This window comes from Onychostoma macrolepis, chromosome 21, assembly GCF_012432095.1.
Source record: "Onychostoma macrolepis isolate SWU-2019 chromosome 21, ASM1243209v1, whole genome shotgun sequence".
In the NCBI taxonomy this organism is placed as follows: domain Eukaryota; kingdom Metazoa; phylum Chordata; class Actinopteri; order Cypriniformes; family Cyprinidae; genus Onychostoma; species Onychostoma macrolepis.
This window is the reverse complement of record NC_081175.1, coordinates 27809118-27827773: the sequence shown is the minus strand read 5'-3', so window position 1 is coordinate 27827773 and position 18656 is coordinate 27809118. Positions and strand designations below refer to the sequence as shown.

The 18656-nt window shown below is 33.9% G+C and overlaps 1 long non-coding RNA gene across 1 annotated transcript; it reads left to right on the top strand.

Annotated features, from left to right (window-relative positions):
• The first annotated feature begins 9803 nt into the window (after positions 1 to 9803).
• LOC131528311 (uncharacterized) lies at positions 9804 to 10676 on the top strand. Its single transcript, XR_009267846.1, has 3 exons — positions 9804 to 9814; positions 10057 to 10249; positions 10365 to 10676. It is a non-coding gene; the product is annotated as an uncharacterized LOC131528311 (long non-coding RNA).
• The last annotated feature ends 7980 nt before the right edge of the window (positions 10677 to 18656 follow it).

Here is an 18656-nt window from a genome sequence, read left to right as displayed (position 1 = left end):
TTTGGTGGAAACCTTGACATACTGTAAAAAAACTGGGGAAAGTAAAATTAAACAAAAAGAAATTAACACTTTAATTCAGCAAGGATGCATTAAATTAATTTTAAAAAAAAGTGACAATGAAGACATTTATAATGTTACAAAAATAAATAAATGTTGTTCTTTTGAACTTTCTATTCATCAAAGAATCCTGAAACAAAATGTATCATGGTTTCCACAAAAACAAGACTTAATTTGCTAAATAATTTTGAATCTCAGATAAATGTATCGGATTTAAGATTTTGATATTTGTACTGGAAAACAAGACAAAATACTAAGTAAGAAAAAAATGTTATAGTGTGGGTGAAATACAGAATTTCAAAATTGGCTTCCTTGGAATTCATGAGTTTCAATTTGAAACTCAAACTGTCCAAAACACACAGGAAGTTGAACTATTTATCTTCAAAGATGGCGTGACTTGTAAAATCACCCTATTTATTTTGTAAATGCATAGTGCATGTTATATATTATGAACGATTCATCCATGAAGGTTTTAGACAGATTTGTTTTGCTATGAATCAGATTTTCCTGACGTTTGAAGTTCTTGGCCTCAGCTGAAATATAATTGATTCCAACCCTTTCTTCTCAGATAGAAACCCAAGGGAAATTCACGAACGTACACTTCCATTTCCTGTAAAAAGGCTTTTTATGGTATTTCACACTGTTCAGTCAGGGCTGTATGGAGCTTGCGGCCGTGTCATGTGTTTGACTCTGGCTGAGAGCCTGGTTCAGTCATGAGACCCATGAAGCAGACCACAAGACCTCCATCAGGACCTCCATTAGTCCAGCAGGACTCCTCCTCTTCCCCCACACGCTCCAGATTAGCGGCGTTCCTCAGAAAGCCAGGCACGACTGGGAATTAGACACATGTTTCTCCATTCTGCCGAGCTGAACGGGTCGTTTGGCGTGGCATCCGGTTTAGATTGGTTTAATTCAGTTTAGCGTGGATTATAGCATGTGACTGATGATAATATTACATAACCACAAAGCCTGTGGACCTTGAGGCATGTGAGGTAGTCGAAGATGTTTAACTATGAGATGACGGAGACCTGTGAAGTGCTTTAGGTCTGTTTGTCTAGATAGTTAAGACCATCATGTGAGATTAAATACTTTGCATACTTCAGAGAGCCAAAAATAAAAAAGCAAGTTCAAATGTGGGACGTTTGACAGTAATCAATATGAACAGGAGATTTTTAGTTTTTACAAAGAAAATGTATTTTTTGTCACCTTTCTGTTTTGAAACAATGGTTTTCCAGATGGTTTCTTTCTTGCTTTTATCGCCCCCCGGGTGAAAACTGAATCTGATTGCTTTGTAAAGTAACATCTGCTCAACAAGACATGTGATTTGATGCTGAAGTTTAATAAAATAGATGTACTGCCAGTCAAATGTTTGGAATAATTAAGATTTTTCAATGTTTTTCAAGTTTTATAGTCTCTTCTGCTCACCCAGGCTGTGCTTATGTGATCATTAATACAATAAAACAGTAATATTGTGAAATATTTTTACAATTTGAATTGACTGTTTTAATACATCTTAAAATGTAATTTATGTGATCAAAGCTGAATTTTCAGCATCATTACTCCAGTCTTCAGTGTCACATGATCCTTCAGAAATCATTCTAATATGCTGATTTGCTGCTCAAGAAACATTTCTTTTTAATATCTTTTTAATAATGTTGAAAACAGTTTTTGCTGCTTATTATTTGGTGGAAACTGAGATATACCATTGAAACCTTTGGGGTAAATAAGATGATAAAAAAAAAATAATAATAATAAAATAAATTAATACTTTTGTTCAGCACGGATGCATTAAATTGATCAAAAGTGACATTAAAGATATTTATAATTTTACAAAAGATTTCTGTTTCAAATAAATATTGTTCTTTTGAACTTTCTGGTCATCAAAAAATCCTGAAAAATAAAATGTATCACAGTTTCCACAAAAATATGAAGCAGCACAATTGTTTTCAACATTGATAATAATCAGAAATATTTCTTGAGCAGCAAATCAGCATATTAGAATGATTTTTGAAGGATCATGTGACACTGAAGACTGGAGTAATGATGCTGAAAATTCAGCTTTGCATCACAGCAATAAATTACATTTTACAATATATTCAGATAGAAAACAGCTGTTTTAAATTGCAATAATATTTCATAAATTTTACAGTATTTATATCATTAAATAAATGAATGAAGAATGAAGAGAGTTCTTTCAAAAACATAATTAATTATTCCAGACTTGTAGCTCCACCAGAAGACTTAAATGATCCAGCAGTGAGTGTTTTAAATGGAGGCAGGTGTGAGGTTCTATTCTAGAATAATCTTGCCATCTGTTCTTGTATTGCAGTCGTGGAATGTCAGTGTCAGACTTCCAGAATATTCCAGCACTTCCCGCCCGGCCAATCAAAGGGTCATCCAGAGTTCTAGAATGCCGGTGAAATCCCACACTAGACGCGAGCGTTCTGTGGTTTTGTTGGCTAATAAGTGTACTAAGACAGAGTCACGGACTCACGTTTCGCAGATTAGCGCCTGGGCTAATGCTAATCTGAGAGATTGTGTTGACGGGGCTTTACTGATCAGCGGTGTGAATTCAGTTCTGTGTGAATTCTCACAGTAAAACAAAGTTATCAGTTTTTATGCACACAATATGAGTTTATAACTGATTTAGCTATGAAAAGGCTATAAATAATCAGTGGTGCTGCCTTTTCCTCTTTCTTTGCACAATAAGGTTTTGCATAATCTGAAACAAAGGTGCTTTACTGTACATGGGAAAGCAATGATCTTGGGCTTGTTGAAGCAAAATAGCTGCTTTGACTCATCAGAGTTTAATGTTTACGTTTAGCTAATGCTACATGGCATAAATTATGCGTGGTGACTCATTGGACGCGAATCATTCGCTAGATTGAATCGCGCGGTTTGCAATTGAGACTCATCAGCATGGAGAAACCGTGTAATCTACAGTACAGGGAGACGTTTTAGCGTCTGGGTACGAATGCTGTTTAATTAAATGGGTGTTTGGCTATAAAGGTTTATCTTCCATAACTTTACAGTCAGCAGTAAAAGCATGTCAAATTCCAAGAGTTGCTACCGCTGTGATTGTGTGTGTGTGTGCGTGTGTGTTGTATACTACACACGTGTTTACGATGTTTTTTATTCCATTCTTTATTTTATTTTTCCATTCTTATGTTTTCCTTTTCCGTTCTTTCTTTCTGTCTTTCTTTTCTTTTCTATTTAATATAAAATGTAATTAAAGCGTTAAAAAAGAAAAAAGAAAAGCAAATCACATTTATTTTTAATTCTTTTTATTTAATATTTTATTTTATTTTTGTCAACATACCCATGCTTCACTGTTGATTTCAAACAATGAACTTACTTTAAAAACATTTTTTAATTGAAGCAATAAAAAGAAAGCAATAAACGTAAAACAAATCACAGTTGTTTAATTTTTTTTAAAATTGTCAACACAACCTACACTCTTGACCATTAGTTTTAATTGTTAATAATTACAATAAAAAATATTTAACTAAAACTTTAAAAAAATAATAAAAGTAATTGTTTATTTATTTATCTATTTAATAATTAGTTTTAATTGTCATCATGCCCCACAAATTTACTTAATAAAATAATAATTGAAGCATTAAAATAAAAAAAAGATTAAAATGAAGCAAGTCAAGCAAGTTTTCATTTAATTGATTTTTTTATTTTTTTGTTATTTTTATTTTTTTTTCAAACCAAAAATCTTCTACACTCCCTATTCCCTGAATTGACTGGAATGAAAGCATTTGTTGCTTGTAACCAACTTTACAACCAGCCAGCTGATCACAATCCTGTGTCTGACACACACCACACCCACACAGTCCACCCACGCACGCACACACACACACACACACACTCAGAGGGCTGCCACAGCATGTTAAATCCATGCGCTGACTCCCTTCAGGCTGAACGGCTTGTTTGGTGAAACGTTCTCTCTCAGTCATTCAAAATTACTTCACTTTGTTATTCTCCTGTGTGTGTGTGTGTGTGTGTGTGTGTGTGTGTGTGTGTGTGTGTGTGTGTTTGTTTTTCCCACTCAAATTCTCTCGGCTCAGTGAGTCACCGGCTCTTAAGCAGGAGAAATTCCTTCCCCACCCTAAATGATTCCTTATGCTGGGGGTTCAGGGGTCCCGACTACGCCTCCTACTGGAGATGAAGAGCACAACACTGACTTCACATTAACTTTTGAAGGGCCACTTTTTTTTCACATAACGAAAAGCAGTTATTACACTGGAAATAGAGTAGCCTATACTGTTTTATATATATATATATATATATATATATATATATAAATTCATAGTTTCTCATTTTAATTTAATTTAACTTGATATGCTAAAATAGCAAGTAAAATTGAAATAAAAATAATAAAAACTGTATAGATATTATATATTTAAGTTAAGGAAAACCAATTAAAAAGTGAACAAAAACATACGAAAAATTACTAAAACTTAACAATTAAAATGAAGACAAAATATAGAAATAAAAAAAAATTCAACTATTTATAAAATCTATCTGCAGCTAGCATCATACCTGCACTTTAATTTTTAATCCAATTTTATGTTAAAATGTCTTAATGTTTGTCTGTAATGTAATTGGTCAAGAAGTATATAAAATCACAGTTTATTTGTCACACTGTAAAAGGAAGTTCAGTTTGGGTGAATTGCATTGTTGAATACAGTACCTCTGGTTGTACGCAGCACATTTGGCAAATGAGGCAGGTTTGTCATGCAGAAAATTTGCATACTGTGCACATTGTACATACTGCATACTGCAAAAGGCAGAGATAGACAGGAGGCATTATAATAATATTTATATAAAAGCAGTAGACATCTATCTGTGTGCTGTTCAGCAGATGTAATGTAAATTATGATTCTGACAGATTCAGCAGGATCTTTGGGGTAGTGTGTGTGTGTGTGTGTGTTCTCGTAACCTATTTCAGCACACAGACTGTTCCTCAGCTCAAATGAAAAGCGCTAGAGACTGTGACGTGTTATTTATCCAATGAGAGACGTTGCAGGAATGGTAAAGAGAGGGCGAGTATCAGAGATGCGTGTCTGGGCGGCACAACTGACACCTTCCTTAAACCGCGAGGCGTTTGCTGCACTTTGACACATTTATTGATGAAATGCAGTGCCTGACTGTTGCCTATGTGCATTTTAATGACACAAAAATTAACACACACACACACAAAAATGAAATTTTAATTAAATTATAAAACAATAAATAAAACAATTGATATAAAAATAAAAAAAAATCACAAATAGAAACATTCCATTTATAAAAAAAATATTATAAAAAAATCAATAAACTCATTATTTGTTAAATAATAAAATGTAAAAAAAAAAAATTATAAAACAAAGTGAATAATTTAGAAATAATCTATAAAATAAAAACTAATTATTAACAGAAATATATATATTTTGTAAATTATTAAATAAAATATAAAATGTAAACAATTTAATATATATCTCAATGTATAGTAAAAATAAATGTTTATAATGTATTTTGAAATTTGATAAAGTTTTTGTGATTTCCCAGACTAATTCATGTCTATCTTCACAGAAAAATAATGCTGTAGGATTTGCTTCAGGAGTTACTAGAACATTTCTCAAATAGTTACAAAGAAACAGCAAGTAACACATTGAATTGAACTTGAAATTCTGAAGCAAAAAAGACTGAAAAATTGTTTTCTTGTAAAACGTACTCCAATTATCTTTCTTTCATTGGTTAATTTAAAAAAAAAAATGTATATACTTTCAAAAATAAAGTTATTTTATTGGCATCAATGGTTCCATGAGGAGCATTTAACATCCACGGAACGTTTCTATTGCACAATAGGTTTTTATAGCAGAAAAAGGTTCTTTATAATATTAAATGGTTCTTCTGTGGCATGAAAACTCCCTTTATTCAACCACAATATAACACACTATCCTGACCTCACACTGAGAGATAAGACATGTCAATGCCTCTACAGGAGAGACAGAACAGAGTTTTCTTTACCGCTGTCTGTTCAGATAATCACTCAGCTCTCTCCCTCACTCTCTCTCTCTCTCTCTCTCTCTCTCTCTCTCTCTCTCTCTCTCTCTCTCTCTCTCTCTCTCTAAGAGATGATTGCCAATGTCTGTCTTTTGTGTTTGAGTGCTGCAGGCATCTTGTTGCTCACTGAATCAAAGCAGCTTGTGATTCTGCACCTGGCCAGAGTCCAGCAGAAGAAGATTTCAGTTTCATAGCTCAGGAGAGTTAACAGGGTTTCATTTAACTATCTTTGTCACAGATGTTTCCCCTGAAACAGACCCAGATTGTCATTCAGTATAAGGACATAGAGCTTTAAAATAATGTAGAGCAGCTCAGATCATTTAAAGAGAAATGTTTGAGTTTATGAATGGGTGGGAGTCCAAATAGCTGACAAGTTAAAGCTGCAGTCCGTAACTTTTTTTTGGTTAAAAATGATCCAAAATCAATATTTGAGCAAGTACATAACCAGCCAGTGTTAAAAACTATCGCCTTTAGCCCGATTCACAAAGGTTAGCTTATAATAATATTTTCTAATTTGAGTGGTATGGGTATGTTTTTGCAGGAAATTCGAGCATGGCACTGCGTCATTACATCACGTCTGTAAACATAAAGAAGTTTTCCCAGCTAGTAGCTATATCGCATGTGAGGATCCTGCAGGTGGCGGATCGTTTATAGCCTTTTCTCACAGCAGCTGGAATAATTAAATGTATCATTTTGATGGCGGGTTGTAATCCAGAAAGGATTATATGTTTATGAAACCCATGTGAATGAAATTAAATTATATTTCAGTTTTAAATGTGCTTCTGATTACAGAGCGCCTGGGATTACATACGATTTGTGTTTTAAAGAAAACTAGTTCGAAGGAAGCATAGTTTGCTTTTTGGGTTAAAAGAATTTCTTAATATGAAATTCGAATGGCATGACAATTAGATTAGACTGTACAGAAATTGAAATCTTCACGCTAATACACACTATACTCATAGTCACGCAATGCTGATGTTGTTAACATTAATAATTTGAGAATAAAGTATAACAATAATAATAATTTGCACGGTTAGATGTGATATGAGCTAACCGATCGTTAGATTTAATCACCATTGGTAACGAGATCTATGGTAATGCTTTTTTTCTTCAGTTGGTCAGAACAAACATGCCGATACTTGATTATATAAAGGAATGACTTGTTTTCTTTTTTTCTTTTTTCCCCTCCCTCTCTCTCTCCCTTTTGACTGGACTCTTTAAAGTATTGATTATACGTCTGTTGTTGTTGTTGTTTTTTTTGTTTTTTGCTTTTTTGAATGGATGTTATGTGTGTAAAAAAAAACAATAAAAAGTTGATGATAAAAAAAGAAAAAAAAGAAAGTACAAACGTGCTAGACTTGTTACTTGTTCAGATGGCAATATATGCTGAAAATTCTTATTTGGGTCATATATTCCAAGACGTAGGCTAGAATCTGTGATTGCGGTACAGTAAATATCCACACGGTGCGGTGACTGACTGCCACACAAACTCTTCAAAATATTAGATTCATCTGTGCTAGAGCCGTGCCGGCACACAACCCACGCAAACGAGATATTTCCGCAAAAAGCTGCAATTCAAGGTTTTCAAACAGAGATGGCGACAATGAGGCAAAACATATGGACTGCAGCTTTAACCAGTCCATCAGTTAACATCTTGAGAAGACAAAAGCTGTGTGTTTGTAAGAAACAAATTCATCAAGACGTTTTTAACTTTAAACCGTTGCTTCCAACTAAAATACGAGTCCATAATCCATAATAATGCTAATCCTATAATCCAGTGGTTCTCAATTCCAGTCCTCGGGGCCCCTGCTCTGCACATTTTGCATGTCTCCCTTACTTAACACACCTGATTGAGATCATCAGCTTGTTAGTTCAGTTCATGGATCTCTTTCCTAACGAGGTGATGATCTCAATCAGCTGTGTTAAATAAGGGAGACATGCAAATAAAGACTGGAAGTGAGCTCACTGCTATAATCCATAATAATAATCCAGTGAAAAAGTCCACCTTCTGTTGTCACTTACATCAAAATCCACACACATATTTTTTTAATACTGTTTTGGCTTGTAAACGATGCTTGATCTTTGCAGATTTTTCTCCTGATTCAGACCAGACCACTTTTTCACTGGAGGAAGCGTTATCATGGATAGAGAATAGAGGTTTAAAATTAAAAATGTCTTAATGATGGATTTGTTTCAGCTTTTGTCTACTCAAGACATTACCTGATGGACTGGAGGGGTGTGGATTATTGTGATGTTTTTATCAGCTGTATGGACTCTCATTCTGACGGCACCCATTCACTGCAGAGCATCCATTGCTGAGCAAGTGATGGAAAGCATTTCTCCAAATCTGATGAAGAAACGCACTCATCTACATCTTGGATGACCTGAGGGTGAGATTTTCATTTTGGCAAACTATTCCTTTAATCTCATTGTTTTGTAGGAGAAATGATGACGATATTAAATAAATATCATTTGATGATTTGTCTTATATTGTTTGACCTATAGGCAGAAGCACTCTGACAGACAGCAAATAATACAGAGCGGCCACATTTGCTTTTCCCAGGACTGTGTGTGTCACTGTGTCAGGAAACCGTGACTAATTTTCTTTGTATGCATTTGAAAGCGAGTTTTGTGTCAATATGAGTCTTTGCACCAAAACATATTTGACACTTGAGTCACACTTAAAAATGTCTGTATGTCATTGCATTAGTTCACAAAAAAATCAAAGCAAGTGTCAGTGGTTGTAAAAAGGATGCTTAATAACACTTTATACTTAATTTGCACGGTTAGATGTGATATGAGCTAACCGATCGTTAGATTTAATCACCATTAGTAACGAGATCTATGGTAATGCTTTTTTCTTCAGTTGGTCAGAACAAACATGCCGATACTTGATTATATAAAGGAATGACTTGTTTTCTTTTTTTCTTTTTTCCCCTCCCTCTCTCTCTCCCTTTTGACTGGACTCTTTAAAGTATTGATTATACGTCTGTTGTTGTTGTTGTTTTTTTTGTTTTTTGCTTTTTTGAATGGATGTTATGTGTGTAAAAAAAAACAATAAAAAGTTGATGATAAAAAGAAAAAAGAAAGTACAAACGTGCTAGACTTGTTACTTGTTCAGATGGCAATATATGCTGAAAATTCTTATTTGGGTCATATATTCCAAGACGTAGGCTAGAATCTGTGATTGCGGAGTACAGTAAATATCCACACCGGTGCGGTGACTGACTGCCACACAAACTCTTCAAAATATTAGATTCATCTGTGCTAGAGCCGTGCCGGCACACAACCCACGCAAACGAGATATTTCCGCAAAAAGCTGCAATTCAAGGTTTTCAAACAGAGATGGCGACAATGAGGCAAAACATATGGACTGCAGCTTTAACCAGTCCATCAGTTAACATCTTGAGAAGACAAAAGCTGTGTGTTTGTAAGAAACAAATTCATCAAGACGTTTTTAACTTTAAACCGTTGCTTCCAACTAAAATACGAGTCCATAATCCATAATAATGCTAATCCTATAATCCAGTGGTTCTCAATTCCAGTCCTCGGGGCCCCCTGCTCTGCACATTTTGCATGTCTCCCTTACTTAACACACCTGATTGAGATCATCAGCTTGTTAGTTCAGTTCATGGATCTCTTTCCTAACGAGGTGATGATCTCAATCAGCTGTGTTAAATAAGGAGTACAAACAGGACTGGAAGTGAGAACCACTGCTATAATCCATAATAATAATCCAGTGAAAAAGTCCACCTTCTGTTGTCACTTACATCAAAATCCACACACATATTTTTTTAATACTGTTTTGGCTTGTAAACGATGCTTGATCTTTGCAGATTTTTCTCCTGATTCAGACCAGACCACTTTTTCACTGGAGGAAGCGTTATCATGGATAGAGAATAGAGGTTTAAAATTAAAAATGTCTTAATGATGGATTTGTTTCAGCTTTTGTCTACTCAAGACATTACCTGATGGACTGGAGGGGTGTGGATTATTGTGATGTTTTTATCAGCTGTATGGACTCTCATTCTGACGGCACCCATTCACTGCAGAGCATCCATTGCTGAGCAAGTGATGGAAAGCATTTCTCCAAATCTGATGAAGAAACGCACTCATCTACATCTTGGATGACCTGAGGGTGAGATTTTCATTTTGGCAAACTATTCCTTTAATCTCATTGTTTTGTAGGAGAAATGATGACGATATTAAATAAATATCATTTGATGATTTGTCTTATATTGTTTGACCTATAGGCAGAAGCACTCTGACAGACAGCAAATAATACAGAGCGGCCACATTTGCTTTTCCCAGGACTGTGTGTGTCACTGTGTCAGGGGAAACCGTGACCCCAATTTTCTTTGTATGCATTTGAAAGCGAGTTTTGTGTCAATATGAGTCTTTGCACCAAAACATATTTGACACTTGAGTCACACTTAAAAATGTCTGTATGTCATTGCATTAGTTCACAAAAAAAATCAAAGCAAGTGTCAGTGGTTGTAAAAAAGGATGCTTAATAACACTTTATACTTAATTTGTATGGTTTGGATTGATAACTAATAAATGTAGTGTTGACAATGAAGACAGTATTACTGTATGTGACTTTTTGTTTGTGGTTATTGGATCATTATTTATTTTAGTATTGTTTATTTACTATTATATAATTTATTTTGAAATCATAGTAATATTATTACAATTTTTGAAATGTGTGTCACACACACACACACATATATATATAGCATTCATTTTTAGTTTTCATCTTAATTTTAGTTAAAATGTTAGTAATTTTGTCCTACTGTCATTTTCATTTTTTAAAATTTACAGTATTTTTAAATATTTCTATTTAGCTTTAATATATTTTAGTTTTATTCATTTTAGTACTTCAACTTAAATATAAAAGATGTTAATTAGAAGTGTTGCTAAAATGTAGATGAAATAAGTTAAAGTTTTTCATCTAATACTTATATTTTCTATTTTATTTCAATTATCGAAAAAAAAAAGTTTTAGTTTTAATTGTAGTTTTCGATAATAAAACTCTAAGTGGATCAGGATAATGTTAATGTGATTCTCTGCACTTGATCTGATGAAGGACATTCACACATTTCTAAGTGAGACAACAAAGTCTCTACAATTAGTTTTCAGGGCTCCTGTACGTGCTATTGTGTGTGTGCGTGTGTGTGTGTGTGTGTGTGTGTGTGTGTGTGGTATTGAATGTGGTGTTGTTTTTTTCTTTGAAAAACATTTGTATTACATGTCCAAAGCCTCATCATCAAAGACAGCGCTTCAGGCAGCTCTGGGGGATGATGGGAAATATTTGTCTAATGAGCTGAAATCTGGGCTGTAAAGAGGCTGAACGTCTTTGATAGAAAACAAAGGCAGCTGTTGATTTGACAGCGTTGGGTTAACAGAGTTCCTCTCCCTCAGGGTTTCTGTTTCCTCCAAGATAACGGTCGGCTGAGCACAAAGAGAGACAAAAAGAGCAAACGCGAGCGAGGAGGAGGGAGGAAGTCATGCAGCACCGGCACACACACACACGTTGAGTGTTTTATTAGTGTGTTTCAGTGGTGCAGTGGAGTGATCCGCTCCGCACTGCACCAGCATTAAACCCTCACATGTCCAGCGTGCAGCACTGTAATCTAATTTCAGCGGTTTTCACTGTGTGTGTGCATGTCTGAGTGCACGGCCTTCATTCGCAATGGCCCATTTTGCTGTTTTAAGCATTTGAAAGTAACGTTTTGATTTTCATTTCTGATTTCCTATGATTTCTCCATACGCAGTTTCCTTTTACACAATCACACTGATAATGTCAAAGGAAATTGCATATGGAGAAGTTGAAGTGTTCATTTAATGCATGAGTCTAGTCTAGTTTGTTGTCTAAAAGCATGACTAAAAGCGTGACTAAAATATATATACATTTATTTATATATATATGTGTGTGTGTGTATATATACTGTATATTTATATATATGTGTGTGTTGCTAGGGTGTTTAAGGAGGTTGCTGTTACATTGTGAATGGTTGATACTAGGGTGTACAGGGTGGTTGCTGTGACATTGTGAATGGTCACTAGGGTTTTGTAAGTGGTTATTAGTGTGTTCAGGTCAGGATGGTTGCTATGACTTTGTGGATGGTTGCTAAGCAGGACAGAGTGGTTCCTATGACATTTTGGATGGTTGCTAGGGTGTTCACAATAGTTAAGGTGTCTGTTTGCTAGTCTGTAGTCTGCTAGGGTGTTGCTAAGCAGTTGCTAGGGTGTTCAGGATGGTTGTTATGACATTGTGCATGGTTGCTAGGATGTTCTAAGTGGTTGCTAGGGTGTACAGGATGGTTGCTGTGACATTGTGAATGGTCACTAGGGTTTTGTAAGTGGTTATTAGTGTGTTCAGGTCAGGATGGATGCTATGACTTTGTGGAGGGTTGCTAGGGAGTTCAGGGTGGTTGCTATGACATTGTGGATGGTTGCTAGGTTGTTCACAATGGTTAAGGTGTGCCAAAACAGTCTTCATGGTCTGTTTGCTTGTCTGCAGTCTGCTAGGGTGTTGCTAAGAAGTTGCTAGGGTGTTCTAAGTGGTTGCTGTGACATTGTGGAACAGTCCTTTCAGTGGTTGCTAAGGTGTGCCAAAGATGTCTAAAGGGTTGGAGCATGGGTTTTTATTAACTAAGACTAAAGCTATTAAAACATGTTTTCATTGAAATAAAGGTAATAAACCTTAAATAAAATATAAATTTTAGATGAAAAACATAAATGATGACAATTAGAAATGTTGCCATGGCAACAAATTGAAATATGTTTAAGTTGAAGCACTAAAATTACTAACTGTAATAAATGAAAACTAAAACTGAAATAAAAATAAATGAAACCTTAATGCTAATAAAAAGTAGTACAAATGACAAAGCCATAATAAAAACTGCTAAAAATTTAAATTAAATTAAATCCTGAATATATAAATAAATAAGAGCTAATTCAAAATAATATTAAAAACTGTAATGCTATATAAATAATACTAAAATAGCATATTTTCTGGTGTTTTGCAGATGGCTAAACATGTTTTCAGATGCAGTAACTAATTTATCCATATGTAACTCTCATTCTTTCGTCACTCCTGGAGGCGTATTACAGAAAATTTCTTATCTTTAATAGTCTTTTTGTGACTATCACTTCTTTATAAGTCTGTTGTTACTCTGTCCATCCGGTAGGGGGTGTTTTACTCCACAAACGTTCAGTTTTCTGATCCAGGGTCAGTTTATCTTCCCTCTGGCTGCTGGCAGAACATGCTGTGAGGAAAAACTCCTCAACTCAAGCAAATCAGCCTGGTAAACCAAACTGTATTTGTGGGCTGATAGATGAGACCACCCAAACCGTTCACAAACACACAGCTTTCTTTAGCACACCGCTGCCTCTTTCTGTCCGGAGGTTGTTTATATGGTAATGTTAGCTCTCCGTACACTGTTAAACTTCACTTGATGAAAGAGCGTTTGCTTAAAGAGAAATTACAATCAGTTTTGTCTTATGTACACTACCAGGCAAAAGTTAAAATTTTTTCCTCTGCTCAGCAAGACTGCATTTATTTGTTCAAAAATACAGTGAAATATTATTACAATTCAATATAGCTGTTATGTGTCTATATGATTATATTGTAAAATATAATTTATTATCATTACACCAGTCTTCAGTGTCACACGATCCTTCAGAAATCATTCTAATATGCTGATTTTAATAATGCTGAAAATTCAACTTTGATCACAGCAATCAATTACATTTTACAATATATTCACATATAAAACAGCTATTTTAAATTATAATAATATTTCACAAATTGTACTGTTTTTACTGTATTTTTGATTTTGAGACATCTTTCAAAAACATTTAAAAATATTCAGGTGTTTGGGGAGGGAATGTCTTCATAAACTCTTTCTTATTCACATAGTAAAAGTTCATAGTGACCATAAAAGTATTTTATTAGTCACTGGAGTATTTGATGTCTAATCTGAGCAGAAATTGTTTTACAGCCGTTAACAACTCGAGGTCTTTTCTTCTCTCCCTGTCTTGTATCCTGTGTGACGGTGATCTCCGGCTGCAGCTCTGCTGGAGAAATCCTTTATGGTGCGTTTTCTTTCCTCTGATGGTGAGCTTGTCAGAGGGACTGCTGACTGCAGATATCGACCTGCTCTTTTCTTCACTCTCAGTGCAGAGAGAAACGGCCTGAAATTGATTCTCAGTCCTCGACACACTACAACCTGACTCTGCTACCGTGTGTGTTTCACCGTCCTGGAGGTATCATATAGATTTACTGTCTGAAGTTTTGCCCGTGTAGAACTGCTGTTGAGATCTGAGAGCTGCGATTAAATGATCCTGTAATATTTCTGCACTACATACTTTTGAGTACTGAGACATACACTACAACATCTTGATCAGTATGGTTTGTGTTTGCAGGTGTTAGCTCCTTGATACCTTTGTCATATGTATCATACTATTATTTATGATATGATATGGTATGAAATGCACCATCATGCATGCTATATAAGAGAGAAGAGAAAGAAATCACACACACACACACACACACACACACACACACATATATATATATATATATATATATATATATATATATATATATATATATAAATTTAGAAATATATATATATATTAATATAATTTATTTTCTGTAATTCAGATTTTTAGTGCTAGTACTTTACAATTTAAATAGTATATTATTATTTTCTTATTAAAATAAATCAATCAGTTATTTACTTATAATGATGTATAATTAATATTTCATAATTCATATAATTCATTTCTATTAATATTATTTATACATTTATTTTAAATCAATTATATACACACACACACACACATATATTTCCTATTTTACTTTATTTGTAATTTTAATTTGTAATGCTGATTTTCATTAAATTTCATTTTCATTACATTTATTACTTTATGATTTAAATTGTATATTTGTATTTTCTTATTAAAATAAGAATTTTGCTTTGTTATAAATAAATAAATTAATTTATAATTATATATCTATAATATTTAATTTATAATTAATATTTCATAATTCATATCATTAATTTCTATGTACAGTATTTATACATTATATATTATATATTTTCATAAAATGCATGTACCATTTAAATTATATATTTTTATTTTCTTAATACAGTAATAAGATTATTTTTATTTATTTATTTTTTTGCTTTTAATGCTTGCTTTAAAATAATGAAAATTGGGGTGCCTAGTGAAATCACAATGCAATAAACTGTATAAAATAGCCTTTATTTTGTTTAGGCAAAAATAAGTTTGTTTCTTCACATTTTGTGGTAAAATATGTCCCGGACAGGTTTTGAGTGATTTACTCTCATCATAGCTGTTAAATAATCCTGAATCCTCTTGAATGGCACAGATAGATAATCCATTCTCTATAGGTACTGTAGTGAATGTTTATTATGCATAGTGTGATAAAAATCTGTTTTCAATCAGACTGTATTTGCAGGCCATCCTCACATCAACAAAATCCATTTCATGTGTTTGAACAGCCTGATCTCAACAGCACATCAATAAAACAATCAGTGAATCCTGACGCACTGGTCTCCTCAGGAACTCTGCAGAAGTGTTAAAATAATGCCTGCGTTTGTCCTGCAAACCAAACGCACCGAAACGGCTCTGTCTGACGAAACAGCCCTAATAGTTCAGTACAGATGTTCATTTATTGATTAATGTGTTCCCACACCCATCCGTGGCTCTCGGCTCCGGGACGGAATGAGATTTAATGGATCATTGTGTTTTTTAACACAAACACCAGGAGCACAAGGGAAACACCCTGCGTTTGTAAAGTGGCTGCACAAAGGAAGGTGTTAGTATTGTGTTTAAGCGTGTGTGTGTGTGTGTGTACGTGCAGTAATGTGTGTTTGGCTCTTATCAGAGGAACACCTGCTCTCTGTTGAGAGTGTTATTTAATGCAGGTTGTTGTGGGTGAAAGTGTGTGTGTGTGTGTGTGTGTGTGTGTGTGTGTGTGTGTGTCTGTTACGCCCTCTAATGGTGAAAAAACAGACTGCATCCACAAGGGAAGTGACTGCTGTTTCATTTTATGGGAGGCGTTATGCAGGCATCAGCTAATGGCAGTGCTTAAAACAACACATCGGCATACTACTTGTATTATATTCACAGTATGACTGCACAGTATGCGAGTTTTCTTTTACGCATTAGGCCTACTGTATTTGGAAAGGGGGTGCAGTTGTCATTTTTCAGAGAAAAATTGTAATTTAAAATGCAATGATTGATTGATTCAGATTTACTGACCATAAATATAAATGTATTTGCATTCGTATTTATTTGTTTTATTTCAAAATGTTTATTTATATAAATAAATTATAATTTATTCATGATTAATTATAATTAATTTATATATAAATGTATTTACAAATGTATGTATATATTAATCTATAAATTTGCATGCGTATATATAAATTTATCTGTAATTTTTAAAACAAAAAATGTGTGATTATATATAAATATGACTATTTAATAATAACAATACAAATTGTTATTATTATTATTATTATTATTGCTAAATAATAAAATATAAATATTATCTGAAATGATTGCTATTGTAAAATTGAATTATAAAATACAAAAAAACTAAAGTATTTTAAAAACCCATTTAAATTATTTATTTTGCTTCTACATTTTTTTGGCAATCTTAATTTCTTCATTTTCAAACATTAAACCATCAAGCTTTTATTTTGCTTTTATTACTCAGATATATGCAGGAAGAGGCGGGGCTACTCAGAATGGTCGCATCAATCATTGGCTGGAATAAGATTCCAAAAACAGAGGCTTCAGTAGAGTTTAGTATGTTAAACTAATTTAGTGCTTAGTATATAATACTGTATGTCTAAAAACAGTATATAAAGTATAAAGTGTGACTTTGCATAAGAGAGAAGGTGATAATAATGAGATGATAAAAACTAGAGGCAAAATGTTGTTGATGTCAACTGAATGAGCCAGTATAAGTGCAGCTCTCCGATCTGGAATGCTGCGTGTTCATCAGCCATCAGCGGGAATGTTGTGACCTTCTGTGTGACGGGAGAAGCCAGCTCAGCGATTTTCCCGAATGGAATTACAATCATCATCCGCATGAGTGGAATCTGTTCCCCCAGCTCCAGTAAATCAGCCACGCATCACACACACACACACACACACACACACACAATCACAATCACAATTGAACTGCAGATGAAATTACATTGTAAGACAAGCACTTTTAATAAAAAGACTTGTCTTTATATTCCTGAACAGGATTTTGTTGTTAAAGTCTTGAATTCTGCACACTAGTGTTTTGAGTGGTTGCCAGGGTGTTGCTATGCACTTGCTACAGTAGGGTTCCAAAATACTTTGCTGTTGCTAAGCAGTTGCTAAGTGTTCTTCAGATCAGTGTTTTCCAGTAATTTATGGGTTCTTTCAAGCACCAGTACTGTCAAAACAATATGTAGGCCTAAATTTAACATTTATGTATTAGAATTGCACATAAAATGAACTTCCATTTGGATTACAGTTTTAAAATAAACAAAAATGGCCTAGTAAACTTAATGTGATGCTTATTTGTCAGTCATACACGAGAAGTCGATTTTTAAATAAAACATGTTTGGGTTTTTTTATCAATAAATCCAACTTGCTTCAATCTCATACATTTTAATAGATAAATAAACATTGCCATCTTCATACTTTTTAACTGAATACATTTAATCGTTTTTAGAGATTCATGCTGATTCTAAGCTATTTGCAAAAAGCCATTTTGAAAACTTTTTTGTCAGCCAAACCCATTTGATCTAAAATTTTTATTTAAAGTCCCTCTGAGATTTTAAGTAAATATTTAAGCAATTTAACACCACATTTATGTTAATAGTCACATGACATCAAAGTCAACAAATGAAATATTTCATCAAGTGATTTGTTTTGTGTTTATTTTTAAAAAAAATTTACATTTATGATTAAATGAATTATTATTGCAGTTCAGAGGTTAAGTGAACCCCGGTTTGAACTAGAGAATAAAAAAAGCACTTTGTGAAACTTTAAAATCTTCTCATATGGCATGAGGTAATAAAACTTGTGTTGGTTTTAAATGGAACATTTTTGAGAGTTTATGACTAGTAAACGCACGCGCGCACACATCCACTTGCCTTGAATAAGCAGACGAAAACACATAGAGATGTCATCATTGTGAAGTGTTTTTCCTGCCCATTACGAGCGGCTCAAGCTGTGCGTGTTTATCTGAATATGTTCTCATGTTCTTTAAACGACTCCTGAGCATTAATGGAGCGAATATAGAAGTGAAACCGCAAGACGTACGGTAATGACCTGTTACAACAAACATCTCAGACGGAGGGATGATGTTTTCAGCTCGGGTTATATTACAAAGCTATGAGTTTTATAATACTATGAGTGGATGAAATAGTTGATGTGCACATGTGAACCATAAACAGCCAACAGTCAGACCATATTACTCTAGAAGAATAGCTATTCTGATTACCCTTAAAGGTATAGTT